Source organism: Cavia porcellus, unplaced genomic scaffold (assembly GCF_034190915.1).
Source record: "Cavia porcellus strain 051 isolate PalLab524CR breed Dunkin Hartley unplaced genomic scaffold, mCavPor4.1 scaffold_11, whole genome shotgun sequence".
Classification (NCBI taxonomy): Eukaryota; Metazoa; Chordata; class Mammalia; order Rodentia; family Caviidae; genus Cavia; species Cavia porcellus.
The window spans coordinates 49,812,769-49,832,475 of record NW_026947494.1 but is presented as its reverse complement, the minus strand read 5'-3'; the positions used below and the strand labels follow the sequence as shown (position 1 = coordinate 49,832,475).

The window sequence follows — 19,707 nt, the reverse complement described above, 5'->3', positions numbered from 1 at the left end:
ACTTCCCCTAAATTTTTTCTCCTTATCTGTTAACTTTGCTTTATTACCAATGCTGTCTCACAGATCTCTGCTCTCCCAACTCAAATAAATGGGCTCTGTGCCCCAATGGTCTTGCCCCTGAAGGTGGGACTATATTCTTCAGGAAACTTGCAGGCTTTGGAGTCTTGCCTCACAGCTCTTTCATTTTTCCTTTTTGTATTTTTACATTTGCTACTTCAAACTCAACTCCCCATATGTATAAGGTATGAGGAGACACACACACAGAGTCTATAGCAGCAGTGGCAAAGCTAGGGCATATACACAGCCCTCTCTGTTGGTGTAAGACCCAAGTGTATGAGTTGTTTTTTCCACACTAACACCTCAGTACTCAGGTTTAATTATAGTGTTGGCACTTTTATGATAAATAAGTGGGCTTTAGGTTGCAGTTTGGGTGCTGGGTCTTTAAAAGGTTCACCCTCATTGGTCCATAGTAAATCTAAAAAACTCAAAACTTGTCCTTGAGTCCCCCTATAATTATTACAATATGGTCATGTGAAGATCGATTCTGAATAATTATATATGCCATGTCACATGTACATATTTCCAATTAAAACACTATTGAATAATATGCCTGTTTCTAGGTTTTAAAAAATAAATTTCAATTAACTCTTCAGAGAAGAGCAAATGTGCCACAAAAACTAGGTATTCAGTAGATGTCTCAGAATAGGAACCTCAAAGAAATAGCAACACATAACTCTTCCTCTCACATATAAAAGGGTTTTGTTTTTAACTCAGGTCTTCCTCATATTTCAAAACATAAAATGTTTTGAAAGAGACAAAAGGTATAAGAAACTGATACATTCTTCTCTGGATTGTTGAGAATCTGTTTTGTAACAGTGGCAATTGCTGGAGTGGGAAATCAATATTTCCTCCTCCTCATCATGACTAATAGTCTGCAAAGGAAAGAGGAACAAGCCACAATTTAATAGCACAAAGCTACTCCAGAAAGTGAGAACAGCTCAGGATGGGCCTGAGGGAGGCCAGTGTAAGAGTAGGAACAACAGATATTATTACAATATGGAGATGGCGCCTAAAATATGACCATATTCTCAATCCTTCAAATATTTCTGGTAGCTCTATAATTTTTTAAGAAGTAAAATAGCCTAAAAGAGCCACCAAAACAGCTTTTACAACTAAGCAAAATTACCATAGTACTGAATACAGTTAGAAACCAAATGAGCAAAGTGATTGAATTCCAGTAGCATTCATGCCTTACTCCTTTTGATAACAACAAACGACATGTCCTGCGTTTCATTTACTCTCCCCCTGCAAAAAAGTTCTGTAACAGGCACTGCTAACTTAAACTGAGTCTTCTATGGTTCCATCCATAGTTAAACTTAGCAGGCTCATTCCTGCCTAGGAATCCTCATCCGGGTATACACAGGAATTAAGGAACTCATCTTGTATAGCTGGAAAAGGGGTTGACTTGTATGGAAAAGATGCTCTGTGTGTGTGTGTGTGTGTGTGTGTGTGTGTGTGTGTGTGTGTAATCAAATTCACTTTTATGGACTGGATCAGAAACAATCACTTTAAATATAAGAAGCTTGGCAATTCATAAGAAGTTAATTAAAATAGTTGATTATCAAAAACTGACACAAACACTGGAACATAAACACCAAAAAACTTAAGAAATATACACAGTTGAATCATTTTGCAACCTTTGTAGTGAAGGCATGAATCATCAATACAGGGCAAGTCTAGGGGAAAATTTTGATGAAAAGCAGAATGTTTTCTTGCTCTTAAAATGTGTCTCCACAGATTGCTTGTTAGTTCCAAGAGAAAAAAAATATCTAATTAGTGAAGAAATTATAAAACACTTTGAGTAATGATCACAATTAACACTACCAATAAGAGCAGACAGATTTCATGTGTATACAACTGTGGTACTCTAAGGAGGACACATTATAGAGGTAGTACCGTGGTGCCTTGGTTCATGAATGCTTTTGCTTCAGAATCATGGAATGACTTAAGTTTGTGAACTGAGGTACCACTGTATTTGAATAAAGAATATGTACCCTGAATCAAATCATGAGAAAAACATAAAAACCCCAAACATTAGAAGTACAGAGAAGTTTTACTCTTACTCTTTAAAATCTCAACCGTCATAAAAGGTGCAAAAAGTCTGTGGAAATGCTGCACAGGAAAGCAGTCTTAAAAAACATGAAAATTAAATGTAATACTTGATGTCCACTAGACTCTTTTATTGAAAGAGGAAAAATCCTATAAAGAATATTACTGCATTGACTGCCAAAGAACAGTGGATTATTATGGACAATGAGAGAAGTTGTGACTGCCTTAGGCTGCTGTCAGAAGCTTGCTTCCTGTGGGCAGCCAGCCCAGGCAGGGAGACACAGCCTGATCCACCCTGTGTGCCCACAGGCCATCATTGGAGACCCTCGCTTCCTTCAGGCAGCTAGTGGCCACAGAGAGAACCAGACAAACACACCCGTGTGCCTGCCACCGTGGGGAGAATCCCAGTGTAGACACACAGGCTGAGAGAAGCAGCCCAACTAACACACACCCCTGGCCTTAGTGTAGCTTCATGGCTCTGGAGAAGCCCACCCTGTGCCCTGCTACCTCCCTGGGAATCTGGGTTCAGAGAAACCCAGGTGCCTATCTCATGCCCCTATACCAGGGAGGGAGAGCAAACGTGGGAAGTGCCTTGGACCCTACAACCAGTTTGTTGGGAAGAACTCAGGAGAATGTCAAGACAAAGGCACAAAAAGCAATCTCAGACCTCCATCCCACATAAAACAAGCCTGGGAAATATAGTCATGCAAGAAAATGAAAGTCATACACCTGAAATCTCTGAAATATTGTAAAAGCAGTCAAATCCGAAATGTCTCAGGTAAAAGAAGAAATCAACATACTGAAACTGCTGAGTATATATCTAAAGAAGATAGATTAAAAAAAAAGAGGAGCATAGGAAAATGATAGAAGCCTTCAATGAATGATATAGGAAGGAATTACAATATATCAAAGAGATTCAAAAAGATATCCCAGAAGTTAAAAAGTCAATCAAAATGTGACAAAACCACTTGAAAGAGAGTAATGATAAGACTTTCAGATCTGGAAGACAGGATTGTAGCTAGTGATCATGAAAGGAAAAATCTCTTCAAGATAACAAGGAACCAGGAAATAACAATTCAACAACTGCAAGACAAGACAAAGAACAGAAATTTAAGACTGATAGGTGTCAGCGAAGAAGAAGGAGCTAACACAAATGAAATAAAACTACTATTTACTGAAATAATAGAAAATTTCCCAAACATGGGCAAAGGATCTGGCATACATATAAGTGAGGTATATAGAACTCCAACTAGCCATAACTAAAATAAATCTATACCCAGATATATAATAATCAAGATCCCAAAAACTGAGCACAAGACCAGAAGAATATTAAAAGCTGTTAGAGAAAAGAAACAGACCGCCTATAAAGGAAAACCAATCTATCATGGCAGACTTGTCCACATAAGCCATCAAGTCAGTAAGAGTTTGGCATGAAGTGCTTCAAATCCTGAAAGAAAACAACTTCCAACCCAGATTGATGTACCCTGAAAAACTATCTTTCCAAATTGATGGAAAAGTAAGATACTTCCAAGATAAAAAACAACTGAAGGAATTCATGACCACCAAACCAACCTCATGGAGAGTGCTGAAGGATATGGTTCTAGGAACAGAAGCAGAGAAAGATCACCAAGCAGAATAGACAACTGAATAAAGAGGAAAAGTGGAGGGCCAACAACATTATGGCAGAACCAACAGATGCCACTTGTAACCATTAATGTAGATGGTCTCAATTCACCAATAAAAGGAAACACAGGGAAAGTGGATCAAGAAATAAGACCCATCAATACACTGCATACAACAGACACATTTAACTCAGAAGGAAATTTACAGACTAAAAATCAAAGGAGAGAAAACAATTGTTCCACATGACAGGAGGCCAGAAAAAAAGTAAGGGTAACTTGCCCATCAATCACAGAATGGATAAAAACAATATGGTATTTTCATACAATGGCAAGTTTCCCGCCTATAAAGTAGGGTAATCTCAAGGTTCTGGTTGGTAAATGGATGCAACTGGAGATCATGCTCATAGTTGAAATGGTATGGACTTGTATGGGTGAATGCCCAGTTATCTCCCTAGCATAAAAAACAGAAGGAGTTAGTGGGATTCACAAAACACACAGATATTGTGAAAGTAACAGAGGAGGAAACACCTAAAAAGGGAACGCGGTAACCACTGTTAATTTCCTACTATCTTGTTGTGAATTCTTGTATTGTTTTCACAATTTTGTTAGGTTTGGTTTTATGCTGTTTTGTTAGATTTTATCTTGTCTGATGGTATGGACAACTATTTTGAGGATGATCAAACTCATGACCTTGCACTTGCCAGGCAGGCACTTACACCGCTAAGCTAAATCCCCAGCACAATTATACTATTGTAATCATTGTAGATTTCCTATTATCTTGTTTTGAAGTCCTATAATGATTTCATTCTTTTGATTGGTTTTCAGTTTTAATTTTATTGTGATGGTATGCAGTTATTTTCAAAAAAATGAGACATTATTATGATAGCCATTGTTGATTTCCAATTTCTTGTTTTGAAGTTTTATATCACTTGCATTGTTCTGTTCTGATTTGCTTTATTCCGTTTCTCTTTTATTCTCTTTAAAGTAAAAAAGAATGTGATAAATGCTAAATTTAGTGAAAAGGACAACTGTACTAACGCTGCTGTGGTATTGTAGGAGAATTATTCCTAAGGAACCCACTATTGAAGGGCCCAGAAAAAAAAAAAATGCCTGTGCAAAGCATGTGTGCACGTGTATACATACACAGACAGCAAAAGTTATCAAGTGATAAAGTAAAACGTTAATAGGAAAAGGGGGGGGGGAGTAAGCATTTTGCCACCTAATTTAGTAAATAGAGATTTTGTTTAAATGCTTAGTAGTAAAAGAAGACTTCACTGTACTATCATCTTATAACTCTATAAATCACACAATGGTCTTACTAACTGCCCTGCTGCAGTACAGAAGGGAACTATGTCACAGGTTTTATTTGCTGTTTTTGTTTTTGAGACAAGGTCTCACTATGTAGTTCAGGCTGGCCTAGACTAACTATGGAGCCTAGACTGGTCTTGAACTCTTGACAATCCTCCTGCCTCAGTCTCCCCAGGGCTGAGGTTACAAGCATGTACCATCACACCCTGCTTATGTAACAGGTTTTAAAGTCATCCAGGTTTCTATACCTACCTGTAAAAGAACAGATACTACATTCTATAAGACATGCTGCATAATAAGAGGACAGAAGAGAAAACCTGTCTACATTAGCCCAGTACTTAAGACCTCTACTCATCTATCCATTTGTAACTAGATAATATGCAAAGTTCAAACTTTCTAGTTTGGCACATGTGGCCTGCAGTCTAAGATAGCTCCACTCTTCAGATTTACCTACTGCCACATCCCCCACATACATACAGCCTCAATCCTATTTCTCAGGCTCGTGACTTTGCATGTTCTGTTCCTTCTGCCTACAATGCCCTGCTATGCTGGCCTTCTATTCCTAAGGCCCCCTTTTCTCATGCCTCCCAATTAAGCTTAAATGCTACTTCCTTTCTGAAGCCTTTCCTGTCTCCACAAAAGTTAGTCCTTATTCCTTTATACTCTGCTCCCCAAAGAATCATGTCAGTCTTACTAGGTTATCTGAGAATTTTTCTTTCTGTGAGTTTCTCCTTAACTAAAATATGAGGCATGTGTCTCCAAGTGATAGTGGTCTAGAAACCCAGTAACTTCCCAACACAGTACCTGTCACAATCACTGATTAGGTAACTAAATAAACTTCAAGCATAACAATGGCTAGATAACTAAAATAAATCTCTAGCACAGATTCAACAGTAAGCACTTACTTTGTGTCAAGTACTACTGTAAGTGTTTTACAAATATCAATTTACTTCTCCCAGTAGTCCTGAGGTGGAGGTCAGCTAGTGCTACATTTTGTCAAGTCTTTGAATATACTTTTTTTTCTCCATTTTTACCTTTCTAAAACGGGAGTATCTTACTTATATGCAGGTGTATCATAGTTAAATAGACAAACTTGTTCTTAGGATGCATAAAGCAATAGTGCTTCTTACAATCAATGGTCTCAGATTTCATCATGTAATATAGTTATCATCCCCGTATATTCCCTCATCTTTACAGATAAGAGACTGAGACACAAAGAGAATTTAACCTGCTGAAGGTTTACAGGAGAAAGGAGATTAGATCTCAAGCAGGCTGGCTCCAACACCCAAACTCTTAAACTACAATGTTACACCCTTTCTCCAACAATAGTGATGACTGGGCTATTAGTTCAAGAGATGGAACAATCCAAAAGTAAGTGTAGGGGATCCTGAGAAGGCACGAAAGGGGTGGGGGGGGGGTGTTTTAGGATCAGAAGCAGTGGCCTATAATGCGTTTGAGTGCCTGAGGAAAAGGCTGAGATTCTCTTTACCCAAATCTGTTCTCTCTGTGCATCCCTGGGGCAGCTTCTTTGTCACCCACCTCAGGAGACATTATCTCTGATAAGTGGTTACCTAGCCTCAGCACACACTCTCAAGCAGCTCCTTTTATTTTTAGAAAAATTGAGAGATTCTCCTTGTCTATCTCCTTCTGGCTTTGGTTCCTGTCTGTCCTCAGAGCCTTCACAGAAAGTTTTAAATCCTCTTCCTTATTTGTGGTAGTACTTATCCTTCAAGAACTAACACCCACAGGCCCTTCAAAACCTGACCAGCCATCAGCAGAAGTGACAGAGACAAAAGAGGTGGCTATATAAAAGCATAAGCAAATAGGAAAGAGGATGAAAAGAAAGGAATTAAGATGTTATATACACATACCAATTCCCCATAATGACTGTAAGTATTATGTACTATACACACGTACTAAAAAACATGAAAAATCAGAGGGGGCAGTTCATTTGTTAAGGATAAAGTAAAGGCTTTGAGGTTTAAAACGTCACGCTATATCAAAATTATTACCATTTTTCTTCCTTTTTAGGGGAGTGTTTAAGATCCAATTCAGGACTTAAGCAAGCAGGTCTACAACTGAGCTATACTCCCATCCTCCAAATTTTTAACAACAAAATGCTAAACTTTTAAACATATGATATCATTTTGGTTTCCAACAGTCTTGCTTTCATTAATAATTTTGGGCAAAAGGCTTATTGCCTTGTGTGATGTACACAATTCTGAATGCACAGACAGCCATTCCTATGACACTGGGCTATAGAGTTGGAATAAAGGAGAGTTTATCACATAGGTGATGCCATCTCATTGGTAGCAATGTCATTTCCTAAAGATTCTTCTTGTATTCTTCACTAGAAAAGAATTGCCTCAATCACAGTTTCTGATCATCTAAGATAAGAAGCTAGCACAAATGCATCATCTGTAATGGTTTCTTAAGTGACCAAGTTAGACTGTTCAATGTCCACCCCTTCACACTGCCCAGCCTCAGACCTGAGCAGTCTCCATTCCATGCAATTTAGCCTTAATGTACAATACAGATAATTCCTGATACCATGCTACAGTAATGGTTTCTCTGTGAGGCCTAAAAAAAAGCTATATATTTTAAAATACCAGGAGGTTCTATATAAAAAACATTTTAAAAACTTATTTAGGCTTAAAATGTGAAGGCAGAATTTCATTTTGCAAACTACAGGCTGATGTGGGCGTAAGAATGGAGATCAGTAGAAAAAAATTTAATCAAAAGCTTGTATGGTGAATATCTACACTGTAGATGTTTTCGGATTCCCTCTTAAAATTATTGTCTCTCATTCATTATTTGTAGTAACAAATGAAGTGACATGCTTTCTACTTATTAAAAAAAATAGTAACACATCCAAAAAACTTACTTAGGTAACCTTTTATTTCATCTGATGATGATCATAGACTCATCTTCTGGTGTAGGAATAAATCAGATGTCTACAACATAGTTTAAACTTTCAGATACACTGTAAGAAGGTGAGGCATTAGTATCATTTTGAAATCTTTAACCTGATCAACAATTTAGTCCTACATTACTATTACACAATTTGCTAATTTCCAAAGTGTGCACTGGCTTTTTGCATGATCATTTTCTAGTGCTGCTATTAATGTTCAGTGTGAAGCCTTACAGGCAAAAATGAAAGATTTTAAAAATTACTATTGCAAACAAAATTTTTGGTACGCGTAGATATACAAATAGGCAGGCATTTTGTTTTTCAGATAGTGACTTTGAGAACACAGCCTCAGGGCACTGTGCTCCAGAAAGGCTGCCTAGGAAATCTGTCCTGGGGGTTGAATTCATAGTACTCAGTGATGCAAGCATTTGGAGGCCTCTGGAACTACTAACCAAGAAGGCCTGGACACTGCTTTAGATGGCAGCATGCATTTGGTGCTGGTTTTACAGGCATGCAGAATGTAAGGCTCGTAGGCCCAGTAGAGGGTTTTGAAGGCCAAACACTGTGTCCGTGAAAGGGTGGTGCATTAAACTGTGAAAAGGAAGCCAAATGTGCAGCAGGGACCCCAGGAAACTGGAGATGTTGGGCTGCAATCAACAGCAATAGCATGAAGCTGAACTGTCCATGTTTGGAGTTCACATCTTTGTTAAGTGTGCACATGAATGACAGAAGGGGAATTTAATAGTGCCCTCCTAGTTTTCAGTCTCGCTTTGACCTGTTGGTTTCTATCCCCTTATTCCTACCTCTTGCAATGGAACTGTTTATCCTATATCACTGTATGTTGGAAATATTTAACTTTCTTGATGATTTTTACAGTGGCTCATAGCTACGAGTTTGCCTTAAGTCTCAGAGGAGACTTTTGACTTGGACCTTCAGCAATGCTGAAACTCGTAGGTGCTTGGCAGTTTTTAGACATGAACTAAATATATTTTGCATAAAGGAAGTACATGTACCTTTTGGGGGCCACATGCAGAATATTATGGTTTATAACTAGGTATTCCCCAAGAATCTCATGCATTCTCAGCAATAACTTCTGGAAGGTGATTCAATTATGGGGGCTTATAGCAGACTTGCTATTAGGAATATGGTCTGGTTGGCCTGGAAGGTTAATCTCTCTACTCCCTACTCCAATACTCTCTGCTCCAGCTACTTCCTTCCGTGTACTTCCTCCACGCCATAAGTAGCTTTCTCCCACCATGGCCCTAGGCCACAACATCCTTCCCTGCAGACAGCCAACTACAGACTGAAAATAAACCTCACTTCATTTAAATTATGTCAGATATTGTGTCTCAGTGACAAAGTAAGACACTAAAATAACCACATTTTGAATAGACTTTACAGATTTATAAAATACAGTAAATCTGACACACCAATTTTGTGAGATATGATTTTTTTTTTTTTTTGGTCTTTCTCCTTTTTATCGGTACCAGGGATCGAACTCACGACTGCCTGCTTGCAAGGCAGGTGCTTATGCCGCTGAGCTAAATCTCAGCCCCGATATGATGTTTTTAAAATAGAAGAAACTAAAGTTCAAAGATAGCAAATGATTAGCCCAAGTTCATACTTATGGAAAGGGGCACAGGAATTCAGTTAGTTCTAAGCCAGTTGCACACTTCACTCCAGCCCAGATCAAACCATCATCTATTACATATCCTCCTCAGTATAAATAATGCAAACAGAGGGTAAAGGTAGCATATTACCACTGTCCTAAAGGGCATACCCCTTATGACAGGTAAGCCTTTGCATATAGGCTTACACTGTATGGAAAAGTAAATGACACAGAGCATATGAAACAACCGAAAATCTAAACTTTTAATGTCAGTTAATTTAAATAGCAACATGTAACTATTAATTACCTTATGGAACAATGAAATTCCATACCAGGAAGACTGGAAGCAGAGCTTAAACTTAACATCTGAATGAGACTGCCTTGAGCACAAATGTAAATGAAAATAAATCTCAGAGACAGCCCAGGGCACAGCACTGGTTCATTTGATGGTTCATAAGAGCTGGAATGGATGTGGTATCATCTGTAGTAACATAACCCATAGATAATAGCAGAATTATCTTTCAATCTTTCTAAACTTCTCTGATCAGTAAAATCCAATGGGTGACCATAAAACTCAAGTCCTGTTGATAGTATCAATCACAAAGGGCAAAGAAGCCAATTGTGCTTTATAGGCTGCAGTGATTTTTCTGGTAGAAAAACATCACTCTGCATAGAAAATACTAAATTATAAATAGGAGCTGAAAGATGAGAAAAGCAAGGTGCCTTAATAAATTTCTTTAATAGCAACATTATATTCATGCCTTGAAGAATTTAGAAAAGTATTTCATCTTATCACAGTCTCCTTATTCTGTCCTCCTACCATCATCCATATGCCACAATCCTCCAAAACAGGTATTTGTTTCTATGTTTCCCCCATTCACCTAGCAAGGCAGTAAGAGATTTCATTTAAATAAAAATGATAGAAGGATTCACATCATTTTCTTTGTGTTAAACCACTGAGCCTTTCAAAACCCTTGCTTAGGTCTTAGGAACAAAAGCAGCCATCATTTTCAATGCCTTTAGCATAATGCACATATTCAAAGCACCTTACCGGTAACAGTAAAAGGACTGGACTGCAATCAAAGTCTGACATTGTGGTTCTGATTCTTTGCCTATTAGATTATATATATGAAAAAGTTATACTTCCACTTTCTGGTAACAAACAAAATCAAAACACATCAGTTACAAGAGTATTAAAAATATAAAAATGATAAATCTCACCACAAAATTTACAAGACCTATATACAGACCTACCACATACTTAAAAACTCTTGAAACTACTTAATTTCTCATTACCTCAGTTTTCTCATTTTTAAACTGATAGAATGATTAAATCATCTCTAAAATAACTTCAAGTTCTCAAACTACCATTCTGATATTTTTAACAGCCTCAAGTTCTTGGCGCTTTAATATGAAAAAATATCACGTCTGTTTACAAAACAAAACTGTAATAGGTACAATCTGCTTTGCATATACAAAGTTCAACAATCTACCCATTCTCCAACTATCAGTATACCGGTTATTTAAGTATAAAAAAAGAGATGTGTGCATTTTTAGCAACTAAAAACAAATTTTAACAATATAGGTTAAAAAGTACCTTCTTAAAGAGATAAGGACTCAATTATCTACACTGTAACAGCCTCAAGTGCCAAGCAGGGCACTTGTCCATGCTTTTATTTAGTTTTCAAACTCTACTCACACACTATAGTCACAGTTTTTTGGCCTTTGGGTTTGTGTATTTTATAACTATGAACCTATAACCTCTAAGAATAACTGCTATGGTTTCAGTGTCCCCTCTAACACTCGTGTTTAATTTAATACTGTAACTGTATTAAAAGGCAGAAACTAAGAGGTGATTAAGTCATGAAGGCTCCTCCCTTATGAACCGATTAATGTCCTCATCATGAGTGGGTTCATTATGACAGCATTATCTTAGTGCTACCACTTGTTTGCATGCACAAAGCCCTGAATCCAATCTACAGCACTGGGAAAGGGAAAACGATGTTCTCTTGCTATCTCCCTACAAACCAGTCTGTCTCTAATTCCCTTTACCACATTATAACACAGCAAGAAAATCCTCATCAAATGTGGGCCTTTTATCTTAGCGTTCTTAACCTCTAGACCCATGTGCCAAAAAAACTATTTTTATGATTTTCCCAGTCGGTGGTGTTTTCTTATAGCAGCAGAAATGAACTTACATAACATCTAAAGGAGGTATTGAAGAAGAATAGCTTTTCAAACTATGCAAAGTTTATTTGGTAATTTGTATTTATTTCTACTTGAAAAATCCATTTTGTAACTAAAGTGGGGTAATTTTAGTTAGCATTCAGTTGGGTACTTTCAGTTTAACAATCTCCTAAACCTGTTCAATATAACATATTGAAATGGAAACCCATAACAGAAATAGTCAGTGAACTGAGTTGTTTTCATTTCTAGAGCTAAAAGTTACAATCTAATTTCATAGTCCACAAAGTACATGCTAAAAAGGCTATACTCTATATCTCTTTTATCTCCTTTTGTCATCTTGCTCATTCATTCTCTCATTGGCCAATTTCTGATCCATGAGCTTTGTGTTTTTCTACTCTTAGCAGTTTATTTGTGTCAATCCATTTTTTCAGTTTGGTCTTGTCATCCAATAGTGTTGGCTGGCAAGACAGCTGGCTAGGGTTAGTGGGCCACTTGGGGCCAAAGAAAGGGGCACAGTTAAGCTAAAGCATTTCCCAGATGATGGATCTACAGACATCAAACACTTGCTTCATACCTCATGAGCATCAGTTTCTATAACCACTTGCCTATCAGGCATACTTGTGGGTCATTCATCATTTCTGAGAGAATCCCCCAAAAAGAGTTCTACTGCACCCCCAGAAGATCAGAGGTTCATAGTTTACAACAAACATATCATCAGCTAAGGGGAAGATCCAAAGAAGTGTAACAGAGGCTGTGGGAATATCTAAAATGTTTAAGCAGCTTTATAGTTTTTGAGAGTGGGGGTGATGCCATGTTTAGAGAGATTTTAGTACTATAGAAATCTCAGGGTTTACGAGAACTGACTCACCTTAAGAAGGCCTCAGTGAGTTACAAGTAGGACAGTATTGTGAGAACCAAACCCTTTGGCTCCTTTCTATCTATTCCTTTCCTTCCCAGAATTCAGATTAACTGAGCAACAAATGAATGTCTTTTGTTCTATAAACTCATGAGCAGAGAGAATACTTCCATCCAGCCCTTTTTGTTTCCAGTGATTCCTAGGGATCTGCATACTTCTTTACCACTCCACAAGAAAGGCTAGGCTGAGATTATGAACAATGATTTTGGTTTTACAGTTAAATCAGACTGCTGGTATTCTAAGCCCTGATAAGCTTATCTTGCACAATTTAAACTCACATTACCTTTCATTGGTAAATATTTTATGAAGGCTTTGGCCTTAAGTTCTCTGTTGTTTAAAGTAAATCAAAAGAAAAGAAAAAGGGAAAAACTTAAAGACCTAACTATTCCTTTTGATACAGAATGCAGCATATATAATGTATATAATACATTAAGTGACTAAAGTTGATACTAAAAGATGACTTCTGGTGATCAGTGATGCTATCGTTTAACTGGGACCTTTATGAACTATACAGAAATGTCATCCAGAACTTCTATGTGGCCACTTAAGTTTCATCTCAAAGCCATTCCAACCAACACATTCTTACAGAGGAATCAGTATCACTATCCTCTAATCTCGGCCACACATCAGATAATACTCTCCTTGTAACATATGAAGCACCTCTGACTCCGTATATTTCAGCTTCTAAACTAAGAAGGAAAAACCTACTTGAGCTCTCCTATTAACTTCTCCATATACCATGTTACTCCAGAAAAGTTTACCAAAATACAAAATTATGGATTCAAACCTGAGTTCAGGTCCCAACTCTAGCATGTTATCAGCATATCCTTGAGTAAGCAATAAACTTCCTAGAGACCACTTTCTTCAACTATAAAGTAAAGATCACCCCTTCCCCCATCTATTTCACAGTGCTCTTGTAAGGAGCAGGGATGAGATAAAATAATGCAGAGAAAGTTATCAGACAGTTCAAGGCACATAATGTCCAACATTTGTTGTAGTTTCTGTTATTGGGTCATTCTGGCTCCACCACTAGAAATGTTTGGTCCTGCTACCCTGTGTGCCATTTCCCGAGTTTTAAGAAAGTCTTATCTAGGACTAAGCCCAGCATTTCCAATCCAATCTAATCTTTATACTTAGGTGAACCAGCCACTTTCAGAAAAGTGCCAAGTAAAGCAATATTGTTTCATAATCACAAATTTATTAGGTGGTTCTACCACAAATATGTAACTAATTTTCAGAACAATAACATGGAAGTCTGGACATACGAGTACTACAAAATTCAAGGGTAATTTGAATCCCGATTGTAAATATATCAATAGAACCCTTTGCAGATAAAAAAATAACACTATAAAATACCACCTTTCTAACTTTCCATCCAATACACAAAACTACAGAGATTGGAACAGTGTCTTGATTTTAACAATATGTAAAAACACAATGGTCCATTATTTTAATTTTAATAAAATATTTAACTGGAAAATTATTGTTTTCCATTTCTATATTATTTTATTGTACATGTTGAATATCTTTAATCTGAAATGCATGGGATTTTTTTTATTTTCAATGTTTGAATATACATATCTTTGGGATAGACTTAATTGAAAATATGAACTTCTCTTGTGATTCATACACACACAGCTTGAAATAATTTTATGCTGTACTTTCAATGTTTCTGTTTTAACTATGAGCCAGCAAAGAGGGTCTAGTGTGGAATTTTCCCCTTGTGGTATCCTACAGCACTCAAAAAGTTTTGGATCTATAGGGAATAGGGAGATTGTGTTAGGTACATGTAGCAACTCTCCATAATGAATGTAATCATTATATACTGCTAATGCATACTACCAGAAAAGTTTTGGATTTTGTAGCATTCTAGATTTTCAGATTAGGGATGCACAACTATACATTGTTTTGTAAAGCTGCTCAAAATCTTTTAGAGAAGAAAAGCCTAAAAATAAGCAAAGAAATACTTAACAGACAACTAATCAAAAGGTAATGGGTGCACAGGGCTCTGAAGCATACACCACCTTATTCAATTTACCTCCCACGCATACTTAATGACCATAGAAAGTTCTTCCATATTGAGTTCCTCCACATGGGAGTTTGTTGTTCTTGTAACTATTACAAGGTATTTCCTCTTCCACGGAGACATGAATTTCCTACTACAAAATAATTTATCCTATGTTACTCAAAACAGTCAATAAACAGGAGTTAAAAATCCCTTTTCTTGGGGCTGGGAATTTAGCAGAGCGGCATAAGTGCCTGCCTTGAAAGCAGACAGTCGTGAGTTCAGTCCCCGGTACCGATTAAAAGGAAAAAGACAAAAAAAAAAGTCCTTTTTCTTCAGAGATGGGGGAAGCCATCAGTGGCAGAATATGTACCTAGCATGCATGGGGCCCTGGATTTGATCTCCACTACTGCAATAATAATAATACTAGGAAAACAAAAACATTTTAAAATTCTGAAACTTTGTGACTATTATTACAATACGTCAACTTGACTAGACTAAAAAACACCTAGCAGATTCACTCATCATCTGCCTTTTAAACTTTATTTAATGCCAGTTACATACATTTTGCATGACTCAGATCTACTTCTCTTGCTTCTCCTTTAATTCAATCCAGGATACAATCCTGTTGGATGGTGCCACCCACAATAAGAGTGGGTCTTCCCCCACTCAGCTTGCTGGCCTAAAGGCAGTTATCTCTGGAAACACGCCACAGACACTCAGAATGTTGAGGTACCCACATACTTTGCATAAAATTTCAAACCATCTACTGCAGTGACATTGATCCTTTTAGAGCTTCCAATGGTACAATCAGCCAGCTACAGAATGTGTGCTGTATGTTTGCCACCCTGATCCAATGAGCTCCACAGATTTACTAGGGATATGCTCAAAGGCTAATAGTCCATGTTCTTTCCTTGTGGGCTGGAATTAAATCAACAGTATGGTTACAGTGGCTATCACTGGCAGTTGTAGTGTGTTGGTTAATTTTCTAAAACTTGAATACACAATAAATACAAAATGAATATAAGTGTTGGTCTGAATGCCTCAATCTCCTCAAAATTTGTATGCTGAAATCCTCACCTCCAAGATGATGGTATTAGAAGGTGAACTTCTGGAAAGTAATTATGTCATTGGGTTGGCACTCCCTTGAATGAGATCAGTGCCCTTATTAAAAGAGGTAAAAATGCTTCTTCACTCTTCCTTCCCATATGAAGACAGAGCAAGAAGGAACTATCCTATGAATTAGAATACCTTCTATGAACTAACTGAACATTGAATCTGCTGGTACCAACGAGGATCTTGAATTTCTTAGCCTCTAGAACTGTGAGAAATAAACTGGTTGCTTACAGAGCATTCAGTCAAAGGTATTTTTCTTTTAGCAGTCAGAATGGATTAAAACAAAATTTCTTTCAAAATGTAAGTTAACTATACAAAAGTAATTTTAAAGGATTCTTATGAAAACAAGGCTGATCCTACCTAACATATTCTACTGGGGCAACAGAGCTACACTGTAGCTTTGGGCAAGCATTTCCATCAGGAGATTCTTTCTTCACTAACATCAAGACAATTGGGCAGCAGTATCTATTGTGTTCTCATCGTTTGTCATGCAAAATGTACGCGACTGGCATTAAATAAACTTTAAAAGGCAGATGATGAATCAGATCATACCTTTCTTCTACAGAGTCCTACTACAGACTTGTCCAAGAAGATGCAAGCATTCATTCTGTATTTGACAGAACTATAGAAGAATTGACAGTTGTTTGGGGGAAAACAAAGGAAAAAGGAAACCCCAAATCTAAGTACACACTCAAAACACTCAAGGCTCCTCTCCAAGTGCACAGGCCTCCCAGGGAGGATTTTACAGCAAGGATGATGGGCTGCTGCAGACAAGCAGGGAGGCAGATCAGTAGGCAGCTATACCAGGCCACCATTTCTTCTGCTACCCACATTTTACATTATTACTAGAATATCTTACATTTCCATAATGGCCTTTTTGCCTTGAGTCCTATCATGAGGGAACTAATTAAAATTATTTCCTTCTGGACAAAGCAAGGCACAGTGAGATTAAAACTAAGTGGATACAATCGTATAATTGGTGACTAAGCAAACTAAGTGAAATTCATACTTCATTCTTAAGTCAGTGTTCAATCAACCAACTATGCCTGTTAGATACTCTCTGAATTTAATGAGATGAACATAGTATTTGAATTCAGGGTAACAGAAAAGTTTACAACTTTTTATACTGCTAATATTATTCCACATAAAATATATTATTGTCCATGGGAAGATAGGACACAAGCCCTTTAAGTCTAGTAAGATGTACTTTAAAAGGAAAATGCACCACTTACCATTATACTATTCACAAACCTAGAACACACTTAAATTCTGTACAATTTCCAATTTGAGTGAAGCATTTGAATGCCTGGGTAATTTAGGGCTGTGTATGTTGCCTTATATCAAAAAGTGCCCTAAGTTTTTGTTGTTTTGTTTTTTCTTGATCTACAAGCCAACTTCACCTAAGCTTGGCTGCTACACATAGGTGAAATCACAGTGACCATCTCTAGAAGTAGAATGCTATTTCTCCTAAGGAAATGATCAAGCTCATTCAGAAAAAGGTTTTAACAAGTTCAAATAAGCCTAAGTCTTCCTCTCATGGAAAGCTACACCCTTTTCTATCAAAAGTTATAATACTCCTTCTATAAATCAGGGGCTCCTGAAACAGTTACTCAAAACCAGGTAACTTCAACAGCCACTTAAGTAGTGTTCCATTATTGGCCTGGCCAAGAAACAAAGTCTTCCATAAACCTGAATGGACCCTTTTTAGATTCTGTCTGCATTCTATGACTATCACTTACACCTCTCACTGCCCAAGATACATCTCCACAAGAGAGCCAATCAACTTGCATTCCTGACTCTGACTCATTTTAACTAAGAACCAGATAACTACCAAAACTCTTAGATGGGATTAAACAAACTGCTCTAAATAGTCAAGAAAAACATGTTTTTATAGTAAAATTAGCCATTATGAAAACAAGATATTTAGAGAAGGGAAAACAGATCTCTCAATTATGAGTCTTGCCTTTAGAGTGGAACAGCCATCTTCCAGTAATTTGCCAAAATGTTAAATCACAAAGTAAGAGAAAAGAAACTCATTATATATTCTCTAGGCCTTTTGGAAAACATGGAATTGTTCCTTTGGCCACATACTATATACATGAGCACCTACAGAAAGGGTGATATTGCAATTGTTGGCATTGTTATAAACAAGCAAGCAATGTGCTTGCCAAGAGAATTAATGTGTTTATTAGCATATTAAATGCTCTTAAGAGCCAAGGTAGCTTCCTGAAATGCACTGAGGAAAATTATCAGAAAATGGAGGATACCAAAGAGAAAGGGGCCAGCTTGCCCTGCCCAGAGAAACACACTTTGTGAGAACCAACAGAAAGAAGCCTGAGCTACTGGAACTTACGTCCCATGAATTCATGGCATAAGTAGGAGATATAGCACTACTGTTCAGTGCCAAATCAGCACTTAAAGTGTTCTAGGCCCTAGATCCAATACTCAGTACTGTTTAAAAATCAAAAGATGTTCTGAATTATAAGAATGCTTTCTTCCTAACTGAACAGCTATATGGCAACCTCTCCCCAGAGAAATGAATATAGTATTTAAGAGTATATTCTTATTGTACCCAGCTAATTGTGTCAGGTCTTTACTCTTCATAGTCAGTATTTTTCTTGCTGAAACATGTGAGGTATTCTGCAGATGTATACCCAAATGCCCAAATATTTATGAAATATTTATTTTGGCTTGAAGATCCTCTAAATCAACATAGGAAAAAGATGTATGAAAATAAATAAGAGGCAGTCTGTGGCATTCCAGTTAAATAAATTGCTTAAAGTACTCTGAAACATGCTTCTTGTAAAATGTCACCCAAAAAGGGTTACATGTTGTTTAAAGGCTGAGAAATCCGCAACAACCCAAAGCCATCATACTTAAAGGTAGTTATAACAGAAATGTATCAATCTCGGTGGTTTTCCACATAATTTTTCTTCCTTTTCATCTTTGTTTTACAAAATTACTCTGAAGAGCTTTTATGATTTCTTTCTGTGAAATGCAAATGGACTTTGGGTAAGAAAAACTGAGAATCTCATTATTCAACAAAAATCACTGCTCTAGAGGCTGGGGATATAGCTCAGCAGCAAAGTGCCCGCCTGGCAAGCACAAAGTTGTAAGTTCAACTCCATGTATCAAAAAACAACAACAACAACAACAACAACAACAAAAAAACCGTATTCTAGTGCCTCTTCGCTGTTAAAAATAACCTGTTTTTACTGTTTCTCTTGGAAAGAAAAACCAAAAAACAGCCCTTGAAATGACATTTTGATGTGCAAGTTACATTTACTTTTGCTTATACTTAATACTTAAAGTAGTACAAAACCCTGGCTTTTAAAAATGAAAAAGAAAATAGTGTTTCTCCTCACAAAGACTATCTATAATAAAAAGTACTAAGGAAGAACCATCCTGTCAGTCACACAGTGCGCCCCGCCCTCTCACTACCAGTCACACACACGTCCCACCCAGACCATGCTGTCAGTCTGCCGCTTTGGCCCGCGGCTGAACCGGTGGCGGCGCTAACGTCAGCTGGCGACCGCGGCCGCATTCCTAAACAGTGCAGACAGACCCACTGGTGGGAAGCTTCGAAAGCCCTCAGCTGTACACGGGAAAGCAAAGGCTTGGCTGACAGCCAGACTCCTGAGCTCAGCATTTTGTAATGCACTTCCTTTTTACTTAACAGCTTGCATAATATCCTTAACCCCTTCTTTACCTGCAGCACATCTTAAACCCTTTTTTCCTGGGTCCAAAATCAGAGCAAACTTCACGACCCAAGTCTCTCATAGAATTTTAATATATTTTCAAAGGATTTTAACATATTATGTCGCAACTTATTTTTCATAATAAAGAGGCAACTTAAATGTACATGCTTTCTTTAACCTACCCAACTTTTGCTCTTCAAAGCAACTGTTCATTTTCAAGCAAGAA

At 37.4% G+C, this 19,707-nt stretch overlaps 1 protein-coding gene across 2 annotated transcripts in view; it reads right to left on the bottom strand.

Moving 5' to 3' along the window:
* The window catches only part of Zswim6 (zinc finger SWIM-type containing 6), a 180,957-nt gene that overhangs the window by 92,783 nt on the left and 68,467 nt on the right, over positions 1–19,707 (bottom strand). Inside the window, exon 1 of one of the 2 annotated variants that reach the window (XM_063258221.1) lies at positions 1–19,707. This exon is cut by the window's left edge and continues 9,027 nt beyond it. The exons of the other annotated variant lie outside the window; for it this stretch is intronic. The gene's annotated coding sequence lies outside the window, so the exon portion shown is untranslated. 2 annotated transcript variants of the gene reach the window in all.